The 25187-nt window shown below is 38.2% G+C and overlaps 1 non-coding gene across 1 annotated transcript; it reads right to left on the bottom strand.

Annotated features, from left to right (window-relative positions):
• Nucleotides 1-23807: 23807 nt before the first annotated feature.
• Nucleotides 23808-23914, bottom strand: LOC127099200 (small nucleolar RNA R71). The gene has a single exon (XR_007793736.1). It is a non-coding gene; the product is annotated as a small nucleolar RNA R71 (small nucleolar RNA).
• Between the last annotated feature and the right edge of the window lie 1273 nt (nt 23915-25187).

The raw sequence follows: 25187 nt of genomic DNA on the forward strand, positions 1-25187 counted from the left end.
CTGATGTGTATGAGAAGATGGATGAGATGAAGGATCAATTCCTTGAGCTGCATAAAGAATTGAAGACTTTGAGGGGTAAAGATATGTTTGGTAAGAGTGTTGCGGACATTTGTTTGGTTCCAAATGTGAAGATCTCGGTGAAGTTCAAAGTGCCTGACTTTGAAAAGTACAAGGGGAATACTTGTCCACTCAGTCATCTTTTGATGTATGCTAGAAAAATGTCTACGCAAATCGATAATGATCAGTTGTTGATCCATTATTTTCAAGACAGTTTGACTGGTGTCGTGTTGAGATGGTACATGGGCTTGGATAGTGTGACCATCCGCACGTTCAATGATTTGGGCGAAGCATTTGTGAAGCAGTACAAATATAATGTTGATATGGCACCAGATAGAGATCAGTTGAGATCGTTGTCTCAGAAAGACAAAGAGATGTTTAAGGAGTACGCTCAGAGATGGAGAGAGCTTACCGCTCAGATTACCCCTCCTTTGGAAGAGAAGGAGATGACCAAGATTTTTCTCAAGACCCTGAGCTCATTTTATTATGAGCAGATGATTGCCAGTGCCCCCAGTGATTTTACCGAGATGGTAAACATGGGGATAAGGCTAGAAGAAAGTGTCCGAGAGGGACGTTTATCTAAAGAGAAGTTTCATCCAGCAAGAGGTATGGCAACATTTTTGGTAAGAAGAAGGAGAGCGAAGCTAATGCAGTGTCCGTTGGGAGGCAAAGGATGCCTCATGTAAGAAGAAATTAACCACCCCATCAACACCACCATCAAGTAACATTTATGATCCCAGTATTTTCCAACAACCAGTCAACACCAATTCAACCATAACAACATCAACGACAACAACCACAGCAACGGACAAACACTTACAACAACAACAATACCAACAATCATCAAAAACAACAAAATTTTGAGAGAAAAGTCTCTTTCGACCCGATTCCTATGACATACGCAGAATTGTACCCATCGTTGGTTCTCAAGAACCTGTTGCAACCAAGAAACCCACCTCAAATCCCTGAACCACTTCCCTGGTGGTACAAGCCAGAACTCCGTTGTGCCTTTCACCAAGGAGCTCCCGGTCATGATATCGAGAATTGCTACCCCATAAAGTATGAAGTCCAAAAGCTGGTTAAAAGTGGAATGGTGTCCTTTGAGGACCTTGCACCGAACGTCAAAGCTAACCCACTACCTGCCCATGGGAATTCATCTATTAATATGGTGGACGGTTGTCCTGGGGAGTTCAAGGTATTTGATGTATGCTTTATTAGAAGGTCCTTGGTGACGATGCATAAGGATATTTGTTTGGTTAGCGATTGTGAGCATGATCATGACGGTTGTGCTATTTGCAGTGTCAATCCCAGAGGTTATATGGTTGTAAAGAGAGACATCCATAGGTTGATGGATGAAGGTTTGATTCTGATTGTTCAGTCCCGTCATGTAGATCCCTCATGCAATTTCATCATAAGCATTAGCATTGGGATCATACCTTGGCATCCTCCTTACCCCTCTTTCATTGGGTTTGTTTTGGGAGGGATAACCAGGTACTTTGTGATTGTATCATACTTATATTTTATCATTTCACTAACCATAATATCAAAAATATGTCTTTGCATTTGTCTAACTCTTTTGTAGGAAGGGCATGATTCCATTGAATCATCAAGTTCACATCTAGGGTTTGAGACCCTCATGAACAAAGAGCACAACCAAGAATTGATCCAATAATGGTTATGAGCATCATATATGAGTCCCATTGTTCTCTACATATTATATTCATCAAGTTTTCTTCAAGAGTTTAAGGGTGATTTGCCTTGGAAACCCTGGTTTGACTGGGTATCTTGAGTAACTTCTCCAACAAGCTATCTCACCAATTGATCAAATTTCTCAAGGGACACTTAAAAATTTATCATCTTATGCATATATGATCTACCATGAGCCTAGAAAGTCAATAGAATTGAAGATTGACAAGTTGGTTGATGGTTGTTGGCCAGATGGATTCATCTGATCAAAACTGGGTCTCCCTAGACCATATCTCCTACAATTTTCACCATATGAATATGATTCCAAGAGAGAACTTACTCTAAACGACATTCCAAACAACTTTAATGTTGAGACCTAGAGCTAGTTTTTCTTGGAAAATTATTTTCTATGTTGAAACATTATAGGTCATTTTGTTTAAACCCTAATTTGAAAGTCAACTTCCCAAGGCCATAACTTGCTCATTTTTTATGAGATAAAAGATTTCCAAGTTGCACAGTTAAATTCAATGTGTCTACTTCAACTTTTATGTTTGGAGTGGAAACTAATTCAACTTTTTTGAGCATGTGATATGAGGTTACATTATAGGTCACTTTTGACCTATACCATTGATCAAGTGATTTTTCCAAACTTCAAAAATACATAACTCTATCATTTCAAATCCAAATAACATGAAATTGGTGACCATTTTGAATTTATTTGAAATAGATACAACTTTAATGAAGGCACGTTTCTCAGTTTAAGCTCATATAAAAAGTTAAGCAAGGTGGAATATTGAGACATATGGCTTGACACTTAGAAAAAAATTGATATGTCAAAAATTTCAAAACTTCCACCTCAAATTTCTTCAATTTACAAACTCCAAATGAAAACGTGTTGAACACGAAAGTTGTTCCTCTTGATCTCACCTTTCCAAAGAGCTTAAATTCATCCATTTTGGACAAGGAATGCATAGGCTGCACGTGGCATGAACATGGTGTCATCACTTGGCAAAGATCAAACTTCAAATCCAAATGCACACTTGCCTTGCAATCCAAGCTGAATTCAGACTATCTAACATTCATTTGTGGACTTATAGCAATGATTTTATGGGCCTATGCGCGCCCATGCACCCATGCATCATTAATGACCAAAGTTGGAAAGTGATTTCAAGTGTGCAAATATCAATGGTTTCAGCTATAAATAGAGCCTCATATGCTCAGCAATCAACACACATTCACACCAGCTTTGATCCCCCATCTCTAACCCTCACTTTGCAAAGGATAAACTTGAGAAATTCATTTGAATTTGAGGTTGAATTTCCACTGTTTTGAAATTCAAATCTCCAGGAATCCACAGCCTTGTAAGCATTCAATCCTTCTTCTGCAAGCATTTGGAGTGAGAACAAACACGAGCAAGATCAAGATCAGTTGAATCCAGACCTCCATTGAAGGTATTTTCCAGAAATTTTGATCTCTTAGATTCTCTCAAATTCTTGCTCAATTCTATTGATTCTTTGGTTGTTTGAAGTCCTACCAATGTAGGCAAGAAGATTGAGTTGCTTTGAGGCCAAATCGAAGCAACTCAGTTCATGTAGCTCAAATTCCAACTCCATGTATCTCTCAATATACTTGGAGTTAGAGTGAATTGAGGCCAGATTCAAACTCAGTGCCATTTTTACTTTGAAATCATGTCCTTGTTTTTAATTTTGGTGATGGTTGAAGGTGAACCAGTCCGGTGAGGTCCACCGGAGAAGAAGACCGGAGCTACAGCTCCGGCCATGCGCTGGCATGTCTCACAGCCACATGATCCATGTAATTTGTTTTAATCACGATCGTTCATTTTGAATACCAATGTTATGGCGCGCTGACTCATGTGCACGGTGGAACGGGTGTTTCTGGCCACTTGATCTGCCACCTCAATTAATGAGGGAGATCCAGTGGTCCACGTTTTTTTCTGATATTTTAGTTTTTATTTTAATTGCATTATTTTCAATAATTCATATTAAATTCAATATTGATCCAAAAAATATGGGACTTTCACCAAGAAAAATCAAATATTTTTCTCCTTCATATTCTGAATTAAAATTATTTTTTGGATCACTATTAATATTTTTCATGAATTAATTGATTTTGCATTTGTTTTTAATTGTTTAAAAATATTTTTAAATGTCCAAAAATTATGAATTTTTTTCTCCAAGGTCCTTTGACCTTGTTTGACCTATGATAAATCTCATGGCCATTTCTTTGGTGTTTTGATGAGATTTTAGGAATTGGACAACCCATATTTAATTTAAATGCACTATTTTTGTATTTTTTTAATTTGAATAAATTTCAAATAAATTTGTTGACAATTATGATGACTTGTTTATGTTTGACTCTTGTTGTTGGGCCTTGGTCAAGGTTGATTTGACTTTGTCAAATTAATATCATTGGATTTAGGGGATTGATGGAATGTACATTCCATCTCCCAAAATGAATGGATGATATTAATTTGGTAAAAGTCCTCCTTTGACCAATTTGTGTTTTGATTCATTCCCCTCCCACTTCATCTTATTCCCTTTTTTCATTCATTCATTCCATTTGGCCTATGATATCTCAAAGTCCTAATGCTAGTTGATTGAAAAATTGACATGAGTATGGATGAGATTAGGCCACACCTTTTGCATATTCTTTTTGCGTGTGGTATGTTTCATGAGCATAGTCCATTATACTATGTCTCTAACATGCATTAACACCAAAATTCTATTGCCCGACCTCAAATAGTTGTGACTTCTACATAAGTCCAATTACGATTGCTTAACATGGCGCTAAATTTGTGACATAAAAGGCATAAGTATTCTAGTTAGTGAGATTGTGAGTGTCCCCTCTTTCATGGTATTGTGTGGAAACTTGGCCTTCTTTCCTTCCTTTGGAAGATGTTTTGGTTCAAGGATTCATCCTTGTGATAAGTGAGTTGAGTGTTCTCCAAAGAATGTCTTGAAATGAAAAGCAAAAGCAAGACAATACTAACTTCTAACCAATTAACTACTAATTTTTAATTTCAAGCCTTTACTTTAATGCAATTTATTTTTAGCACTATATTTCATTTGCCATTGTTCATATCATTCTAATTGTTTATGTTAATGCAATTTTCACTTTGTCCATTTGGACCATATTGTGTGATATATTTTGTTGGTGTATACTTTGCTTGTTTGTATGGTCTTTGACCATTAATGTACATAATAATAACAAAAAACCCTAAAAAACTTTTGAGTGGGCTGTTGGCTTGATCTTGGACAAATGGACTTAGAATCTAGGCAACCTTCCTATGCTAAAGGACTTGGCCAATGCCAACTTGTTGAAGAACCAAATGCTTGTAATTCGTAATTCATCTGATACATCTTTGAAGACCTCTCTAAGTTCATCTGCAACATGATCATTGTGAAGCTGTTATTTTGAACCTATGACTTATGGAATTCATTTGTTGCATGGGTTATTTTGGAGAAGATCATGGAATGGATAAGCTTGGATGTGGCCATCTTTATTTGATGTCTGGCTCTTCAAGATAATATAATTGTGCATTTGTGTGTTGCTTGATTCTAAAAGTCCAAGGGAATTTTGGGTTTATATTGACATTCTTGTCTATTGGATTGCTACCCATTTGGTCAGATCTTTTCAACTTTAAACTTTTAATTTTGTACATAGGATAGTCTCTTCATATTCTCCCAATTTCTTTAATTTCAAAATCTCTCCCTCCATTTTTTTGAAAATCTTCTTTGTGTGAACTACTTTTGTTCTAAACTTTGACCACTTTTGCAAAAAGATAGAAACTTTGGCCTTATGCCATTGCATTTTAAAACTTCTTTTCTTAAATCAAACTTGTAAATAGACTTAACTATATTTGACTTAAAATTTCAAAAAGCCAAAAAGAACTAACTCATTCAAACCATTTTTAGGCCTTTGTGCCTTTCAAATTTAATTTTTGTTAAAAACAATGCATCCACTTTGGAATTTGTATCACGAACTACGAGGTTTTGATCCCTCATTTTTATGTTGGTACGTAGGCACAAGACCGAAGGTCTTGTCAAACACAAAAATATGATTAATGAATTCTTTTCTCATCCCCCCATTCTATTTGTTTGTAAGCATCACTTTATACCAAGTACACATGCACACAAAAAGGGCTCCCTAGGAGTACCTAGGACACTTTTGGTGCTAACACCTTCCCTTTGTGTAACCAACCCCCTTACCTGTAATCTCTGACATTTTATTAGTTTTGATTTGAAAAATTCTTACTGTTGGGTTTTGTTCAGACCTTTTCCCTTTTCTCTTGGAAACAATAAAAGCGCGGTGGCGATTCTTATTATTTGATATCTAGTTTGTCAATAGCTTGATGATCATGAATTTCCCGCTATAGAAATTAAGTGGCGACTCTGCTGTGGAGTAGTCTCCAGTGGATTTAGCCTACTTTTTGTGTGAATATATTTATATATATGTGATGTTTGTATATATGTATGAGTGATATAATCTGCTTGTTGTGCTTGGTGATCTCTGAGTTGTGAGATAAGTTCTAACCCGAACTTGAGTGTAATTAAGATAGGAGGATGGTATAGTCATGTTTGACTTGTGTGGAGTAGTCCTTAACAAGTTGGCTTGAGATCCATCCGCTCAGTGGAGACTCTTTTGGATTTGGAAATGTCACACAAGTATTTGTGGTTAGGCATTACTATTTCTAATTGGGTCCGAGAAGCTGAGGACCGTAGAACATCTACCCCCTCTTGGCCTATTTAGGACGTAGTGCGGAGACTGTTCAAGTGTAGACTTGATAACAGTTGTTATGCGATACTACACTCAGACGAGTTCCTCTTGAGAATATTATGGATCGATGAGTCATTCATCTTAACCTGTAATATTCGATAGATGGAATTAAGACTCTGGGAAATTTTTAGAACATGATCTACAGGTTTTTATTCTTAGTTCACTCCTTTGGGATGGTTCTTACCCAGACTCCATGCTCGTGACTCACAACAAACCCTTGATTCTTGGTTGATCCAATCAAGTCTTGTCAATATCAATGGAACTTGGGTGTTGATAAGGTGAAAACCATAATCCACCAAAATGGATGATTGATCTTGACAAAGACTTGATTCATCCATTGACCTTTTTTTTCCTTGTGTGTGATCCCTTATTTGTGATTGTTGCATTCATACATTCATGTGCATCATAACATTCATCACACAAAAATTTCAAGGAACTAAGGTATCATTTGCAAATATTTTAAGACCATGGATTGTGGACTAAGGAACACTAAGAAGTACAGTTTCAGATGTCCCGACTTGAAAGGGTTAAGGAAGCTAGCATCTTTTGTATTAGATCTCTTGGACTTTAAACAACGTCATCAGAAGCTTTTGTCCATCTTGTCTGCTGATGTGGTTGAAGGACTTTTGAGTGTGCTAGTGCAGTTCTATGATCCTCTTTACCATTGTTTCACTTTCCCAGATTTTCAGCTCGTGCCTACCTTGGAGGAGTATTCTCATATTTATGGGATACCTATTTCTAGTAGAGTGTCTTTTAGTGGATTGGAGGAGATTCCCCGATCTAGTATTATTGCTGAAGCTCCTCACTTGAAGAAGTCTAAGATAAAGGCTCATTGGGTGAAGAAAGGAGGGTTATTTGGGTTGCCATCTATTTTCCTCATCAAGGAAGCTACTACTTTTGCTCAAGCTGGTAGTGTGGACGCTTTTGAAGCTATCTTTGTGTTGCTCATCTACGGATTAGCTTTGTTCCCTAACATTGACAGTTTTGTTGATGTTGACGCCATTAGACTTTCCTTGATTGGGAATCTTGTGCCTACTTTGTTGGGCGATATGTATTTCTCTTTGCATCTAAGGAATTCTAAAGGTGGTGAAACGATTGTTTGTTGTATTCCTCTTCTACACAAGTGGTTTATTTCGCACTTGCCTCAGACACCTGCTTTTGTGGAGAACAAATAATGTCTAAGGTGGTCTCAGAGACTTATGTCTCTCACTAATGATGATATAGTTTGGAATGATCCTTTTTTGAGCAGTTTGGAGATTATTGATAGTTGTGGTGAATTCTCTAATGTGCCTCTCATTGGTACACAAGGAGGAATTAACTACAACCCTGCTTTGGCTCATCGTCAACTTGGGTTCCCCTTGAGAGACAAACCTAATAACATGTTGTTAGAAGGTCTTTTCTATCAAGAGGGGTAAAGATCCCTAACATTTGAAGCAGAAGATTGTGCATGCTTGGCATAATGTGCATAGGAAAGGAAGACCCGAGCTTGGTCCGTGCAATTGTGTAGCTTTGGAAGCTTACACTCTTTGGGTGAAGAAGAGAGCTATGGAGTTGAAGATGCCTTATCCTTGTGCAAGACCTATGTCTATGGTTGTGGTTGAGCCATTAACTCTCCCTAACCAAGATGTAGAGGAGTTGGAAGACGCACTCGTCAAGATGAAGCAAGAGAATGATATGTGGGAAGAGCGTTTTCGTGCTTTGAGCAAGAAGCATGAAGAGTTACAATTGGAGTCTAAGGACAAAGATGCACTTATCGAGCTACTTGAAGACCGAGTGACGAAGAGACAGAGAGAGCTAGAGGTTTCATATTCTAGCATGCCTCGACCTTCCGTTGCTTGGAAGAAGATCATTGATCAGCTTGTCCTCGAGAAGACTCAGACGAAGGCTTCTTTTGAGACCGAGAACCGTCACATTTGAAGGAAGTACGCGCCTTCAGCCAAGTCTTCTGACATTGTTGTTAGGGATCCTTAGGATGACTAGTCTCCTTTTCTCTTGTATCTTTTTATTTTGGTTTCTGAAATTGTACTTAGTGTAATCCTTCCAATTTATATAAATAAAAAGAGATTTTTAGTCATATCAAATTGTTGCAATTGCCATTTAAATATTATATATTTGCAAATGATATAGTAAGTTCCTTGAAAATAAAAATAATCAAGCATTGCATTTCATGCATCATTTGCATAAGCAGGTTTTTGCCAGATGTCTGATTGGTGTTTCTTCTGTGCTTTAGGCAAGCTGACTCACCGGTACAATACCCAAGCTAATCATCAGAACATTTGGAGCAAGAGAACAGAGAGCTGAAGGATGAGATCGCCCGCTTGACTGCCATGATGGGGTCAGTTCTTGCTGCTCAGAATCAAGCTTCTTCAACACCTACAACTCCTCCCGCGAGGATTGTTACTTCAGAGGTGACTACCTCTACCATGCCTGCTGCTACCGCCCACTTCGCGCCGAATATGCCTGCCGGATTCCCGTGGGGAATGTTGCCCAACTGAAATTCTGGTATCACATATGAGATGTCGAAGGTAATGTCTGTAACACCTCAAAATTTGCCCTCCTCTTCTTGGGACTAGTTTGATATATTGCATTTCATATTTTAGGGTATTAGGCATTTCATTTTTGCATATCATATGAAAACCAGAAAAGTCATCCTCCAAGGTCTCTTCAGAAGATGAGAAGTTGCATGATTCAAGCCTGAGGGTTCCTATGAATTGGTGGTCAGCCATCTGAGGGTTTGCTTTTCACCAGGGTTTCAAAGGTTGAGCATTATCTTGTTTGCAAGGATACATCACCATCATCATGGTTCTATCATCACCAAGGGTTTCATTATGCATTCCTAAGTTCCTTTGGATTAGGGTTTTGACCTCTGGTCAACCCTAATCAATGACATTCTTTCAATCAGGGATTCTCAAAGAAAGGAGGTATTTGCTGATGATGAGGATCACATGGTCATTATATTGGGCTTGTATGAGCTAGGGTTTCATTTCTGAGCCATTTCCTCAAGTGGTGGAGGCTCAAGCTGATCAGGGCATTTCAAGGTCATCTGAGGACCACAAAAGTCAACTGTGCAGTCAACTGAGGGCTATGAGGTGGGGAAATGAGTTGAGACACCTCATTCATGTTCAAAAGAGGTCCATTCATCATTCCAAACATATATCTTGAAGATTTTGAAGTCATGGCAAAAGTTTCCAAAAATGGAAAGTGACCTGTAATTGAAAGTTTCCAAAAATGGTAAGTTTTTGGTCCACATTCAACTTGACTTTCCAACATCAAAGAAGCTTCAAATGGATTTTTGGTGAACATGAAAGTTGAAGATCTTTCTCTCCTCTTTTCAAAACGTCCTATATCATGATCATCTGATGATTGGTTGAGAAGTTATGGCCTAATGATCACAAAGCATGCATGAAAGTTCAACATGGCATAACTTTTGACTCAAACCTCCAAATTGGTCCACTCTTTTTGAAAAATGCTTGTCATGACCAAGAGATTCCAAATCAAGCCTTGCCTTGCATGAAAAAAGCTCACATGATCAAGTGTCCATACATGTGCATTTTGGAGGGAAATTTAATAATTCAAATTTGGTTGATGCTACCAATAAAATACCACTTCCATTGTGTTTATTATATGGTTTTAAGTGAGATCATAGCCATTGCATGCACTGTTCACGTACACATGGCCATGCATAACCTCATTTTCATTTTTGCACTTCACTTCAATTTTCCCTAATCATGTTTAGCCAAGGCTTAAGTGGGATTAGCAAAGTCATTAGCACATCATATATAAGCATAATCCTAACAGAATTTGCCATAACAACACAATTCTAGATCTGAAAATTCACATTCCCTCCAAAACTCTCTCTCCTTAAATTTCAAATTTCTTCACACAACTCTTCAAGATTGTTGTAGATTCATCATCCTCATGGAATTCTGAGCAAGGATCATCCATTATTCGTGGCAATTGAGCTGGTTTTGAAGTTATTCAAGCACATGAACATGTCAATGGAAGTTTGAAATTCAACAAGATTCAGGTGGATTCAAGTGGTAATTCTTATTCAAAGCTTCAAAACAAGGTTGAGGAAGAAGATCTGGAGCATATGGAAGCTTGAACCCGCGTGTACAGTCACTGCCATCTCAAGTAGGTGAAATTTTGATCCCCTCCTTTTGCCATTTTATGTACATGATTATGTAGATCTTACTTCCCTGAACATGCTGATGTAATTAGATCTTGATTTGGCTTAGAAATGAGTTAGATATATGGACTTAAAGTTTTGCACATGGAAATGTTTTTGCTCGATTCATGAAATATATGATGAATTAGGATTAGATGATCATAGATTTGGATTCCTCGTGGCGAGACCTTTCGAATGATATAGGGCACGACGAATTCTGGAAATTTGCGTGGCGGAGCTCCGCCTGTCTCGCCGGAGAAGACGGTTGCTCCGCCGTCTGCAACTGTGCGCTAGGGTTTGCCTGGCTATTGATCAAAATGCTGCGTTTTGGCACTTATGGACCGCCCACACGCGGGTTCGAACCTTCGCTCGCGCATTTTATTTTAAATTCCATTTGAGCGCTCATTTTGGACCTTGTATGCGCGCGCTCGATTCCTGGCCCTGGCGTTTTGTGAATTTATTTTGATTTCGCTTGTTAACCTTCATGGCATGTGTTCGAATCTGGCATTATGCACTTTCTGATTTATTTGTTTGAGCGCGCCTTGGACCTTGCTAACCTGAGTTCGAATTTGGCTTGTATGCATTGTGCTAATTTCATTTCAAATAACATTTTCCACATTATTTTCACTATTATGTCATTTTATTTCATCAACTTTGAAAAATCATAAAAAATAGAAAACATGTCCAAATTAATCCAATTTTTTTTTCACATGTTTGTTTTAATGTCTAGATGTTTTAGCATTTATATCCTGATTTTTGTGTTGCTGGATTTTTAATTGTGCTTGATTGTTTGAACATGATGTCAATTTGCTATGTTGTGCTAATTGATTTATGGAATGCTCATGGTTAATCCAATTGCCTTGAAATTTGACATGCTTAATCCTAACATGTGACATGATGTTTTGGCTTTTGTTTGGATTTTTTATCATTTGATACCACTGTTTTGGACACATGGACATGTAGTGTGACATTTGGTGTAACATTTTGTGCTTTGTACTTGTGCATTTTCATTCATACACCATTTGTTGTCTTCTGGATTTAATTTTTGGTATGATGCTTGTTCATAACATGTTAAACTCACATAAAAAATTTCATGATCATTGGATATATTTCTGTTTTAATGTGGATTTTCTATTCTTGATGTCCAACTTTGATCACATTGTTTGCCTTTGTATGACATGAATCATTTGATGGCTTTGCCTTATGATTTGGCTTTGGTACTTTTGAGGACTCTTTCTTGTCTGATTGAATGTGCTTCATGTGAAATATTGACTTTTGTTTTGGTCATTTGACTTGCCTTTGACCCTAGTCTTTGCACTAGTGGTTTGTACTTACCAATTGAGCTTTGTGTTTCAGGTTTGAGCATTTGTCCCTAATGGTTGGTTGGGTTTCACTATTTAAGATGCAAGTTGCTTTGATTACTAACTCTTGTTGTGTTGTAGGTCCATTGATGTGATGAACTCACTTGAGTGCTTGCACTTATGACTTGCATTGTGTAGATATTGGAAAGTTCCACTGTTGTTATCTGTTGGTTTTCTGAATACAATACTAACTGTTAAGCTTTTGTACAGGTACATTAGTTGCTTGCTAGCTAGCTTTTGCTTAAGCTTTGGAGTGTGGTGGATACACCACTGAGGTAGTTTAGCTTTCTCACTCCATGTAGTCTGGAAGCCCTGTCACTTTTTTGGCAGGCATTTGGCTGAAGTCCTCCTTAAGAGGCAATGTTTGTGTTTGTTTACATTTGTGCCAAAGACCTTCAAGTGAGACATGCTATTTGATAAGTCCTCCTAAGAGAAGAGGCAATTGACAGATAGAAGGGATTAGCAATCAATCCCCTGTTATTCAGTGAGTCGTTCATTATGCTCGCACTATGTGCTGATGCTCTTGAACATGTACCCAAGATCTCTGTATAGAGTCAGTCAAGTGGAATAGGGTCCCTCTTTCTGGACCCCCACGCTTTCTTTGATTTGAGCTCACCCAGGCCAGGGTTAAGAGCCATGAGGTCTAATCCTCATTACCATTTTTGATCTGCTCACCCTGACGGTCAATGTCAGTGGTTAAGAGCTTCAGCATACCCCTATAGTTTTGGCTTGTTTGTCGAGGTTGATATGACCCCTTGACTAAAGCCCAACCATTTGTCTGAGCCTCTTGTTTGTATATAGAGTGTGATGATTGCTTGTGTGTTTGTTGTTCATACATGTTTATCTGCTGTTTGAACTGACTTGCTTCCTGTGTGAGTTAGATTCTGATTAGAGACCTCAACTTAGGGATATCTGATTGCATGATAACTATTAGGCTCGAGTCAGTCTCCCCTTTAGTTTGTTGTTTCCCTGGGCTCTGGTTAGGAGAGAGTTTCTCCCCTGTTAAGGGGAACTACGTCGCCCTGATTCTCATACCAGATGAGATACGTAGGCAGGAGATCGAGCGAGATCTCTCCGGGCAACCTTTTCTTTTTTTGTGGTAACTATTAGGTTCGAGTTCCAGACCCCCTATTAGTTTGTTTGTGCACCCTTTTGTTTTTTGTGTGTGTTCAACCTTTTTGTTTCTTTTGACGTCTCAGCGTCTCTTTCTTTTTGTGGCAACTATTAGGCTCGAGTTCCAGACTCCCTATTAGTTTGTCAATCTGATAACCTTCTGCTTTGGTGTTCACTGGTTAGCGATTGTTACTTGTTTGGAGTCGGATTTAAGTCCAGGTATTGGCATTCTGTTTCCTTGTTTGTGTTGTCTGTTTGGAGTCGGATGTAAGTCCATGTATTGGCATTCTGTTTCCTTTTGTTTGTTTGTCAGGAGTCGGGTGTAAGTCCACGGATTGGCATTCCGTTTCCTGTTGAGTGTTTCTTCTGACGTCTCAGCGTCTCTTTTTCGTGTTTTGTTTCGGCGTGCGTTAGCCGAGCTACGAGTGCTCTGATTCTTACTTTGGATAGAGAAGATACGTAGGCATAGGATGCAATGTCCTAGCAAGCATGTCTCCCATTTCCCCGAACTACGTCGACTCTGATGTTTGTTTCTGACAAACTACGTAGGCCCAAGATGCGACATCCTGCCGAGTCCACTTCCTCCATCTTCTTTCACCTGTGTTTTATTCCATTTTGGTGCAGTTCTTTGAGCAGTTTATTAGCAACCTAATTCTATTCTTTTGAGCGTGGATCCCGTCGAGTATGACAGACGTGAGGGGTGCTAATACCTTCCCCTTGCGTAACCGACTCCCGTACCTTGCAATCTCTGGTCGTAAGACCATTCCTTTTCCTTTCTTAGGTTAGTCCTGCGCTCCCTTTCCGTCAGAGGATGAATAGCGTCGGTGGCGGCTCTGTGTTTTCCCGCCGGTTGTTTTTCGCGTTGCGACAATGTCACGACACTAATATCTGAACAATATAAACGAGATAAAAGATAAAGAATAGTAGTACAAGTGACACAAGCAATTGTTAACCCAGTTCGGTGCAAACTCACCTACGTCTGGCGGCTACCAAGCCAGGAAGGAAATCCACTAAACAAAATTAGTTTAAAGACTCTCAGTAGACAACTTCAAGTTATAGTCTTTTCACCTAATCTCTACCCGTGTGACTTCTATCTAAGAACTCTTAGATAAGAGATCCTACTCACTCCCCTTCAATCACAGCAGTGATGTAAAAACAAATATTACAATGAAAGAAGACACTCTTCAAGAACACATACTTGATCTTGCTTAAAAGCTTCAACCAAGTAAACATACACCCATGCTTCAAAGCTTAGAGTGGACAAATTACAACTCAAAAGTCAGTCCAATTCAATCATCAATGGATGAATGAATGGCTCACAATACACACGCTCACACAAGACTAAAACCCTTATTCTCTCTCACTATTTCGTTCGTTATTTCTTGTGTGTTAAAACTAGGTTTTCCATGCCCTTTATATAGAAGTGTTTGATTGGGCTTGGACATCATAAAACCCTAAAACTATTTTCCATTCGTATCTTCTTATGACAGCTGATCATATCTTGTTGGAAAATAAATCAATCTGGTTTTAATACTGATTGAATGGCGCGTTAAATCTTCACATCAATCATACATAGATTAGCATAAAAAGCGCAATCAAAAAATACATAACATTCAGACTGAATGTTCTGTATACAGATGTCTTGACATCGGGTCTGACATCTCAGCTAAATCCTGCACAACCATATTTTAAACACCCTGCAGGAAGTTGTTATCTCATGTCAAGACAACACTTGTGACAACTTGTGAAAACTCTAGGTTTTACCAAAATTGATGCCAACACATAGAACCAACACCAACTTTGTGCCCGAAGGCTTTGCGCCTACATTTGCTTCCATGCCAACATCTAGCCCGGTCATGTCCGTGCCACCTCCCATTATGCATACTTTGCCTCGCGTAGAGGATATCATCTATCATTCTGAGTCGTCTGAGGGTCCGGATGTTTATGAAAAGATGGACGAAATGAAAGATCAGTTTCTAGAGCTACGCAAGGAATTGAGGATGCTGAGAGGTAAAGATCTGTTTGGGAAGAGTGCTACCGAGTTGTGTTTGGTGCCCAATGTCAAGATCCCGGTGAAGTTCAAAGTGCATGACTTTAAAAAGTATAAGGGGAACTCTTGTCCGCTCAGTCATCTTGTGATGTATGCCCGTAAGATGTCTACTCAGACAGATAATGATCAATTACTTATTCACTACTTTCAAGATAGTTTAGCTGGTGTTGCACTCTGTTGGTATATGGGGTTGGATAGTGCAAGCATTCACACTTTCAACGACTTGGGAGAGGCTTTTGTGAAGCAATACAAGTATAATGTGGACATGGCGCCGGATAGAGACCAGTTGAGGTCTATGTCTCAGAAGGACAAAGAGACATTTAAAGAATACGCGCAAAGATGGAGGGAGTTGGCTGCCCAGATCACTCCTCCTTTGTAGGAGAAAGAGATGACAAAGATTTTCTTGAAAACTCTGAGTTCATTTTATTATGAACGCATGATCGCTAGTGCCCCCAGTGATTTTACCAAAATGGTAAACATGGGAATGAGGATTGAGGAAGGAGATTGTGAAGGACGGTTGTCAAGAGATTAGGCGTCAACAAGCAAGAGATATGGTAGCAACTTTGGTAAGAAGAAGGATAGTGAGACCAACGCAATAATCAGTGGGAGGCAGAGGAAGCCTCAGATCAGAAGAAATCCACCACCCCGTCAACATCATCATCATCAAGTGTCATCAGTAATTCTGGTATTTTCTAATCAGCAAGCAACACCAATTCAACAACAACAACAACATCAATGTCAACAACAACAACCGCAACAAAGAACGAACACCTACAATAACAACAATACCAACAACAATCATTATCAGCAGAACTTTAAGAGGAATAAGGTCTCTTTTGACCCGATTCCTATGTCGTATGCAGAGCTGTATCCCTCGCTAGTTCTCAAGAACTTAATTCAACCGAGGAACCCACCGCAGATCCCAAAACCACTTCCCTGATGGTATAAACCTGAGCTTCGTTGTGCTTTTCATCAGGGATCACCCAGACACGATATTGAAAACTGTTATCCATTAAAGTATGAGGTTTAAAAGCTTATGAAGAACGGTATGGTGTCCTTTGAGGACTGCGCGCCAAATGTGAAAGCAAACCCTTTGCCCGCTCATGGAAACTCTTCAGTGAATATGGTGGACGGTTGTCCTGGAGAATTCAAGGTTTATGACGTCCGGTTTATCCGAAGATCCTTGGTGCAGATTGATCACACTAAAATTTACGTATTTTCGACTCCGATTTCGCATGCATTCTAGTTATTTTATTATCGTTTTGTTGTGTTATTATTGTGTTTTCCTTTATTTTCAGGTTTTTACCTTAATAGGAGCCCCGATCGAGAAAAGGAGCGAAAAAGAGCCAAAAACCCTAAAAATCAGCATTTTGCTCTTATGGCCTACCCAATGGCGGGCGCCACAGTCCAAGCCATGATGTGTCCAATTCAAACTTCCATCAACTCCCACGTTTTCCCACCACTTCCACTAAGGCGCCCCACTTTGTGCTTGTGGCGGGCGCCACAAGAGGAAAACGGTTTCCTCTATTTTCAAGTTGAAGGGCATCCAAGTAAATTCCATCTTTTTTATTTGCTTATAAATAGAAACGCGAATTCAGTTTTACAATCACCCAAACTTAGAGCAGACAAAGATCCGAACGTTGGAACAAGGCGAAATCAGAAGCAACTTTGTTTCACTTAGGCATATGTTTAGTTTTATAAAGTGGTAATCGCTTCGCATTGGAGTGTTACCACAATTGTGTAATTGAGTCTGTGATAGAGTCTGTACTCGAGTTTGGAGCACTTTGGAAGGAAGTTAATCCTGCCGCCATTTTCTTTTCCGTATTGCAATTTACTCAGCCCTCCGATTGGAGCAGGTTTTTATTACTCGCCTTTACTTTATTTATTTCCCGCACTCGCTTTACTTTATTTATTTCCCGCACTCGCTTTTACTTGATTTATTTCCCGCACTCGCCTTTACTTTATTTATTTTCCGCACTCGCTTTACTTTATTTATTTCCCGCACTCGCTTTTACTTTATTTATTTTCCGCACTCGCTTTAAATTACGCACTCGCACTACTTTTATTTATTTTAATGCACTTTTACTTTACCATGTCTAGCTAAATTTATAAGGCTAGAATGTAAGGATCGTAATTAAACCAGTAATTCGTACAATTGTTCGTAGAAACACTTAAAGGGCTATTTTAACTTTCAAATTAAGTTTTCCCGCACTTCAATTCCGTTGGGTAAGATCGAAAGCCGTCCAACGTCTTTTTAAACTTAATTGTTTTTAACTATTTCAAAAACAGCGAAAGCGCTTTGTCTAGTTCATTAGGAGTTTTTAACATCAAGAAGAAAAGAGATTTTGAAACTATTTTCGGACGCGTTTATAAGTTTAGAGTCTGGTTTGTGAGAACCTCTTTTGGTTAAGAAATCCAGGTTATAATACTTTTCAACTTAGTCAAGATACTATATTTCTTAAAAATAGGTTTACTACTCTAACGCAATGCGTGCCTTTTTATAAGTGACAATAAGAGGGTTTGATTAGGGAGTACAACTCGGTTCTGAATACGCGAAAGCGACAGTTCCTGTTAAATTAGTTCTTTTCAAAGTAGGAAACATTGCCCATAAGTAGTTCTATTAGCAAGTACTTGGATTATCATTTAATTATGTGAATTACATTCGATCCTGTTGTAGCGGTGTATTCATCACTTTATGATTTATTGACTAAATCAAAAGCAAAACATACAAAGATAGAGTCGCCACCGCACTTTTATTTATCCAAAGGAATGGCTAAAAAGCGAACAAAAGCCTAAGAAGTTTTACACATAGAAAACTAATGAAAGGTCAGAGATCTGGGTAAGGGGGTAATTATGCAAAGGGAAGGTGTTAGGCACCCAAAGCATCCTAGGTACTCCTAGGGAACCCTTTTCACAAATTGTTGCAAAAGATATTATTTATGACAAATATTTATTGTGCAAACATTGATTGGGAGGATGAGAAAAGAATATACAATTGTTATTATTTTTGTGTTTGGATGGAAAGATCCATTGCCTACATACCTTTACAGGATCAAAACCTCGTAGTTCGGCTAAAAGATTTCCAAAATATGAGTGAGTTCATTTTAAACAAAAGCACTAAGGTCTTTCGTTATCCATAGGAGAAAACTCAACCTATACAACCACAAGTCCACCATGTGAGAAAAGCTTCAACTTGCTAGTGAGGGGTTATCCCTATAATAAGCAAGGAAGTCTTACAATTCAATCACTAAGGACAAAAGGTGAGATTAACATCAACCAACTAGGATAAATCAAACCTATGGCTAATGTATGAAAACTTATCAAGAAAGTGGACTTGAGCCACAAAACAATTGAATGAGTGAAATTAACCAATTAGAGTATTCATAAATATGGTCCAAGTATGATTAGAATTCAATTCAAAAGAAGTATTATGAAAATGAAGTTTGAAAATCAAAGGCTTAAGGCCTAGGTTTCTAGTTTAAAAAGAAATGAAAATGTTTGCACACTATTTTTTTGGTTTTGAGTTAACATGCAACTGGAGGTTTAGAACAAAAAGAGTGAGGGTTAAGAGATGCGAAACTTCTTAGATGTTCACCTCTTGAGATCATATATAGATGATCCAAGTGATTCCTTTGGAAAAGGCAACAAGCACATAACAGATGAACAAAGTAAATGGATACCGGATGCCAATCAATGGACTTATTCCAATCTCACAAAACAAAATGGATACCGGATGCCAATCAATGGACTTATTCCAATCTCCTAAAACAAAATGGATACCGGACGCCAATCAATGGACTTATTCCAATATCACAGAACAAAGAGAAACAATGGATACCAGATGCCAATCAATGGACTTATACTAGTCTCATAAAACAAAGAAAACAAAGGCAAGAAGCAAGAGGAAACAAGTTGCCAATAAATGGTCTTACACTCGACTCCAAGGAAATAGGATGCCATTCAATGGTCTTAGTCCCAACTCCTACCAGATCACAGGAAACAACTGCCAATAAATGGACTTACAATTGACTCCTCAATGGACAAAACAAACAGGGAAACAGGTAACCAATCTATGGACTTACACCTGACTCCACAACAAATGATCATAGGAAACAGATAGCCAATCAATGGTCTTACATCTGACTCCTCACATAAACAAACATGCTATGAAAAGCAAAAACAAGCACATGAAATGATGCAAGTAGATATGCAAAGGCAAACATGAAAGGTGTACAGTTAAGCAATCAAGCAATCAATTAGCACACACTATACACAATCAATTAGGCTCAAACAAGGTTAGGCTTTACAGCCAACTGGAATGGGGCATTTTGAGCTCTTAACCCTAACATTGAGAGTTAGGGTGAAGCAGATGAAATGGAGATGAGGGTTATGCCTCATAGCTCTTATCCCTGGCCTGAGAGAGCTTTAAACAATAGAAAGTGTGGGAGTTCAGAATGTAGGAACTCTTCTCCACATATGGTTGACTCTATAAGATCTTGGGTTCTTATTCACAATTCATCAACACATGGTGTGAGCAAAGTGAATGACGCAACTGAATAGCAGGGGATGGATTACACATCCCTTTTATCTGCCAATTGCCTCCTAAGAGGACTTTACCTGCTTGGCACAAAAATTAAACAAACAAAAACATGGCCTCTTAAGGAGGGCTTCAGACAGGTGTCTGTCAAAGTAACATGACAGGTCTTCCAGACTACATGAAGATTAGAGATTATACCTAAGTGGTATTCCAACCACAAGCAAAAGCAAAGAAAAGTTCAAATGAACTTAAAGCAACTTAGGTACCTGTGGAAACAGCTAAACCAATCAGTACAACTTTCAGATAAACAGACAACAGTTAATAACCAACAGACAATCCCAATGTACAACACAAAAGCCATAAGGCAAACTCAAATGAGTTATCATCAACCTACAAAACAGCAAGTGTTAGCAATCAAAAGCAAATATCAAAATCCAAATGATGAAGCATCATCAACCATGGAACTTGGATGCTTAAACCTGAAATTCAAAGCTCACATGTAAGCAACAAACCACTAGGTCAAAGCCTAGGGTCAAAGATGAAGAAAAAATTTAAAACAGGAGCTGAAATTCAACACATTGCAACTTCAAACACATATTAACATGTCCTAAAAAGTCTCACATCAAAATCAATCATCAAAGGCATTTCATGATCAAAAGAAGTCAAAGGCAATTTCAAAGCTCATATATGGACATCATGAATGAAAATTCCAAAACAAAACAAAAATGATTCAAATAATTCTGGAAAAATTCATGAGTATTCAACACATCTAACATGATCATCATACTAAAAAACAGAAGCATCCAAATTCATTTGGCATGGAAATTAAATTGCACAAGTTGGACAATTAAATGTGTGACACAAATTGTCACACCATGTTAACACAAGCATAAAACAGAAATGGTAAATGAGAAAAATACCAAACCAAAACCAAAACATCCATCAATGTGTCTAGAATCAGCATGTAAAATTTCAAGTTAATTGGATTAAAATCAAGCATTTCACAAAGGAAAGAGTAAGGCAAGGTCACAAATGCACATGTGTTCAATAAACCTAGAGCAAATAAATTTCCAGCCAGGCACAACTTGCAAATTCATGATCATAAAAAACTAGACATCTCAAGGAACATTTTGCAAAAAATTGGAGATGAATTGGATCATTTTTCAATTTTATATGATTTTTACAAGTTGGAGAAAATAATTTGAAATGGAAATGATCACATGTATGTAATTTCGAGGGAAAGTGAATAAAATGATGAACAATTGCAAAAACACACTCGGCCAGAATCGAACCATGTACACATTTAAAATATGAAGCGCGCTTAAGGCAAAACGACCTCGTTCCATTGAGAACCCTAGCGCTGCAGATTAGGGCGGTTCAAACCGCCGCTATCTGCACAAAACCGCCGTAATCTTTCCAGAATTCCAGAAATGCATGCATCTTCATCTTCTTCATGAGGAAGAAGATGAATGTTCATACGACCTTCATCCAATTTTTCCAGAATTTTCAAAAATGTACAGAATTCAAATATTTTTATATCATTAACAAGATCTTGCCATGGTGAACACGAATCAACAAACATTTCATGTTAAATCATCATCAATTAACAGAATCGAGCAAAATCATTTTTGGATCTCAAACTTTAAACAGACATAACTTGCTCAATAATACACCAATTCACACGATTTTTAGATCAGAATCACCAGGAGAACAAGATCTACAAGAATCTAGCAATGAATTTCAAAAATAAGAGGATCGAAAATTAACCTCTTGAAGAGCAGAATCTTCAATTCACACGATCCACAGCTTGTGATGATCCAAATCCACTCTACTATGCTTGAAATGATGTTTGGTGAAGAAAAGGAAGCTTGCACACGTGTAGATCTAGCTTAATCTTCACTTTCCATTTTCAACTTCATGAGCTTGTTATGCACAATTCTTGCTCGAATTCCATAAACCAACACTTGATCTATACTATAATCAACTCTCTGATCAAGAATCTTTAACCAAAACAAGGTGTTATGTTCAAGAAATTTGAATTTTGATTTTGAAGAAAATTTTGGAGGGAGAGAAAAACTAGATCTAGAAATGTGAATTGTGATTAACCTCCTTCAATTCTGTTATGATTAGAGTATATATATGCTTTCCTAATCACTTGCTAATCCATAATTAGTTTGGTTAAGTGAAATAAGGTGTTTTACAAAAAATCAAAATTTGCATGGTGCATGTACCAATTACACGTGAACAGTACCATTCCTTTGATCATTTTCACTTAAAATCTTTTTTTAAACTCAATGGCAATGGTAGAAAATCCATACAATGCATCATTTTTGAATTTTGCATTTTCCCTCCAAAAAAAGCATGGAATAGCAAGTGATTATGTGATGAGATTTTATGTAATGTGATTCATGATTTGGAAATTAGAGGTCAAGAGAAGAATATTGCAAAAAGAACCACTCAAATTGGAGCTATGGATCAAAAGTTATGCTCATGTGAAGTTCCATGCACACTTGGCAATGATTGGATCATATCTCCTCAACCATTCATCAGATGCTCATGACCTTAGACTTTTTGGAAATGGGAGAGAAAGATCTACAACTTTCATGTTCAACAAAATTTCATTTGAAGCTTTTTTGATGATGTAAGATTGAGTTGAAGTTGGTCTAAAACCCTTCCATTTTTGGAAACTTCAAATTATGGGTCACTTTCCATTTTGGGAAATTTTTGACTTGACTTCAAATTCTTCAATGTGAGTGTTTGAAATGTCAAATGAGACTTGTTTGAACATGAATGAAGTATTTCTAATCACTTCCCACCTCCAAATCCACAGTTGACTTTGCAGTTGACTTTCTGGGCCTTTAGATGACCTGGAAATGTCTTGATGAAATTTAAGCCTCTACCACTTGGGAACTTGCTTCAAAATGACATCATAGCTCATATGAACTCTTGATAATGATCATGGGGTCCAAATCTCAAGAATAACCACCATCTATTGCTCAATGAATGCCTTTCATTGCTTGACCTGCAAATGCTTCAGCTGCAAGTAACAAGGGTTAATGACATATTTTTGTACCTTTTGGTTAGTGATTAAAAGAAAAGCAATGATATACAAATGCAAACCATGCTTGGTGATCAAGAACCACTCTCAAGGGGATCCCACCCACAGGGAAGGAAGCAAGGTGTACAATGATCCTTGAGGCAATGCAATGTTATGATATGATGCCATGAGGGATCTTAGGGACAAAATTGGGGTCTTACACCTGTCTTTATTAATTAAATTTATTTTAAAACTTTACTTTTCAATTGTACACTACAAAAACACCTATTTTAATTGCCTTTGATAAACACCATAACAATAGATAACGATAGATTGACACTTGGTCTCTGTGGTTCGATAATCTTTTATATTACTCTGACGCGTTCGTACACTTGCGAACATCAAGATTTACAACGCATCAAGTTTTTGGCGCCGTTGCCGGGGACCAATTTCGTCAAATTTCATTTTCCTGTTGTTATATCGTTTAGACTTAGGTTATTTCCCGCCGGTCGATGTGAAGAACTCGCATCACCGGAAGTTTAAGTTTAGTAAACCCTCTGGCGGAACCTGAACGTTACGCTCGCGTACGTTTATTCTTTCATAGAATTAAGAGAGCTATGGCCGAAGATCAAAACCAAAGACCTCTTAAGGACTTCGCTCAACCATCTAACGAAGAACCTAGTTCTAGTATAGTAAACCCAATCATCCCAGCCAATAATTTTGAACTTAAACCGTCCCTGTTGCAACTAGTGCAACAGAGACAATTCGCGGGTCTCGCTACCGAGAACCCAAACCAACATTTAAAAATATTTCTTCAATTAGCAGATACTTTTAAAACCAATGGAGCTTCTCCTGAGGCAATACGTTTAAGATTATTTCCTTTCTCCCTCAGAGATAAAGCTCTATCATGGTTAGATTCCCTTCCACCCAATTCCATTACGACTTGGGATAACCTTAGAAGAGTTTTTCTTGCTAGATATTTTCCCCCGAGTAAGACCGCCGTTCTTCGAAACCATATAACTAGATTTACCCAAAACCAAGGAGAATCGTTGTTCGAAGTTTGGGAGAGATATAAAGAGTTGTTACGAGCATGCCCACATCGTGGCTTAGAAAATTGGTTAATCATTCAAACCTTCTATAATGGACTTCATTACAACATAAAGATGACCATCGATACTGCCGCAGGCGGTGCTCTGATGAACAAACCTTACCCTGAAGCTAGTGCCCTCATCGAAGACATGGCTCAAAACCATCAATCATGGGGAGTCGAACGAGCGACAGTTGAGAAGAAGGAAGCCCAAGGAGGAGTGCATGAACTAAGCTCTATAGATATGATGCAAGCTAAAATGGACGCATTAGCCCTTAAGGTCGAGCATATGTGCATAAACCCGAATATTGTAGCCGCAGTTTCGTCGGATTGTGAGATATGTGGAACCCAAGGACACCAATCCGCAGAATGCAGTCTATTAAACGAAACCCACTCCGAGCAAGTGAACTACACCCAAGGGAACCCATATTCGAATACCTATAACCCTGGATGGAGGAATCACCCTAACTTCTCCTATAAAAACAATAACCCTATTCAAAATAATGCACCTCCGAGACCTAGTTATCAAGCCCCTAGATCAAATCAACCTATGCAACCTGTACCACCAAAGCCGAGCCTTGAGAAAATTATGGAAAATTTTATCACCGCTCAAACCCAACAAAACAAGGAGTTCATGAACCAAAACATTCATGTTAACGAATTGATTACTCAGTTAGGAACCAAGGTTGACCAAATAGTTACTCATACCAAGATGCTTGAAACCCAGATCTCTCAGGTAGCTTTAAACCAAGCCCCTTAGACTACACCTGGAGGACAATTCCCTGGACAACCTCAACAAAATCCGAGAGGACAAGCCAATGCCATTACCCTACGAAGTGGGAACGCTTATGATGAGCCACCAAACCCAAGATTAAGTGAACCCGAAACTTCTAAGGAATATACCAAACCCCCGAACAAAGTAAAGGAACCATAGGAATCTGAAAACCAGGAAGGTCGAGGGAAAGGAGAAGAACCTAAAGATAAAATTTACGTACCACCTCCGCCATATAAACCACCTATACCATATCCGCAAAGACTCAAATAAACCCAAATCAATAAACAGTATCAAAAATTTATTAAAGTTATAGAAAAACTTCATGTAGAAATCCCTTTCACAAAAGCCATCACCCAAATACCTTCTTATGCAAAGTTTCTGAAAGACATCCTTACCAACAAACGTAGACTTGACGATCCGAGGCCTTTGGAATGTAATGCTATTTCCGAGGACAAATTAGCAAAGAAAGATAAAGATCCTGGAAATTTCTCCATTCCTTGCCTTTTGGGTAATCATGTC

Source organism: Lathyrus oleraceus, chromosome 6 (assembly GCF_024323335.1).
Source record: "Lathyrus oleraceus cultivar Zhongwan6 chromosome 6, CAAS_Psat_ZW6_1.0, whole genome shotgun sequence".
NCBI classification, from domain to species: domain Eukaryota; kingdom Viridiplantae; phylum Streptophyta; class Magnoliopsida; order Fabales; family Fabaceae; genus Lathyrus; species Lathyrus oleraceus.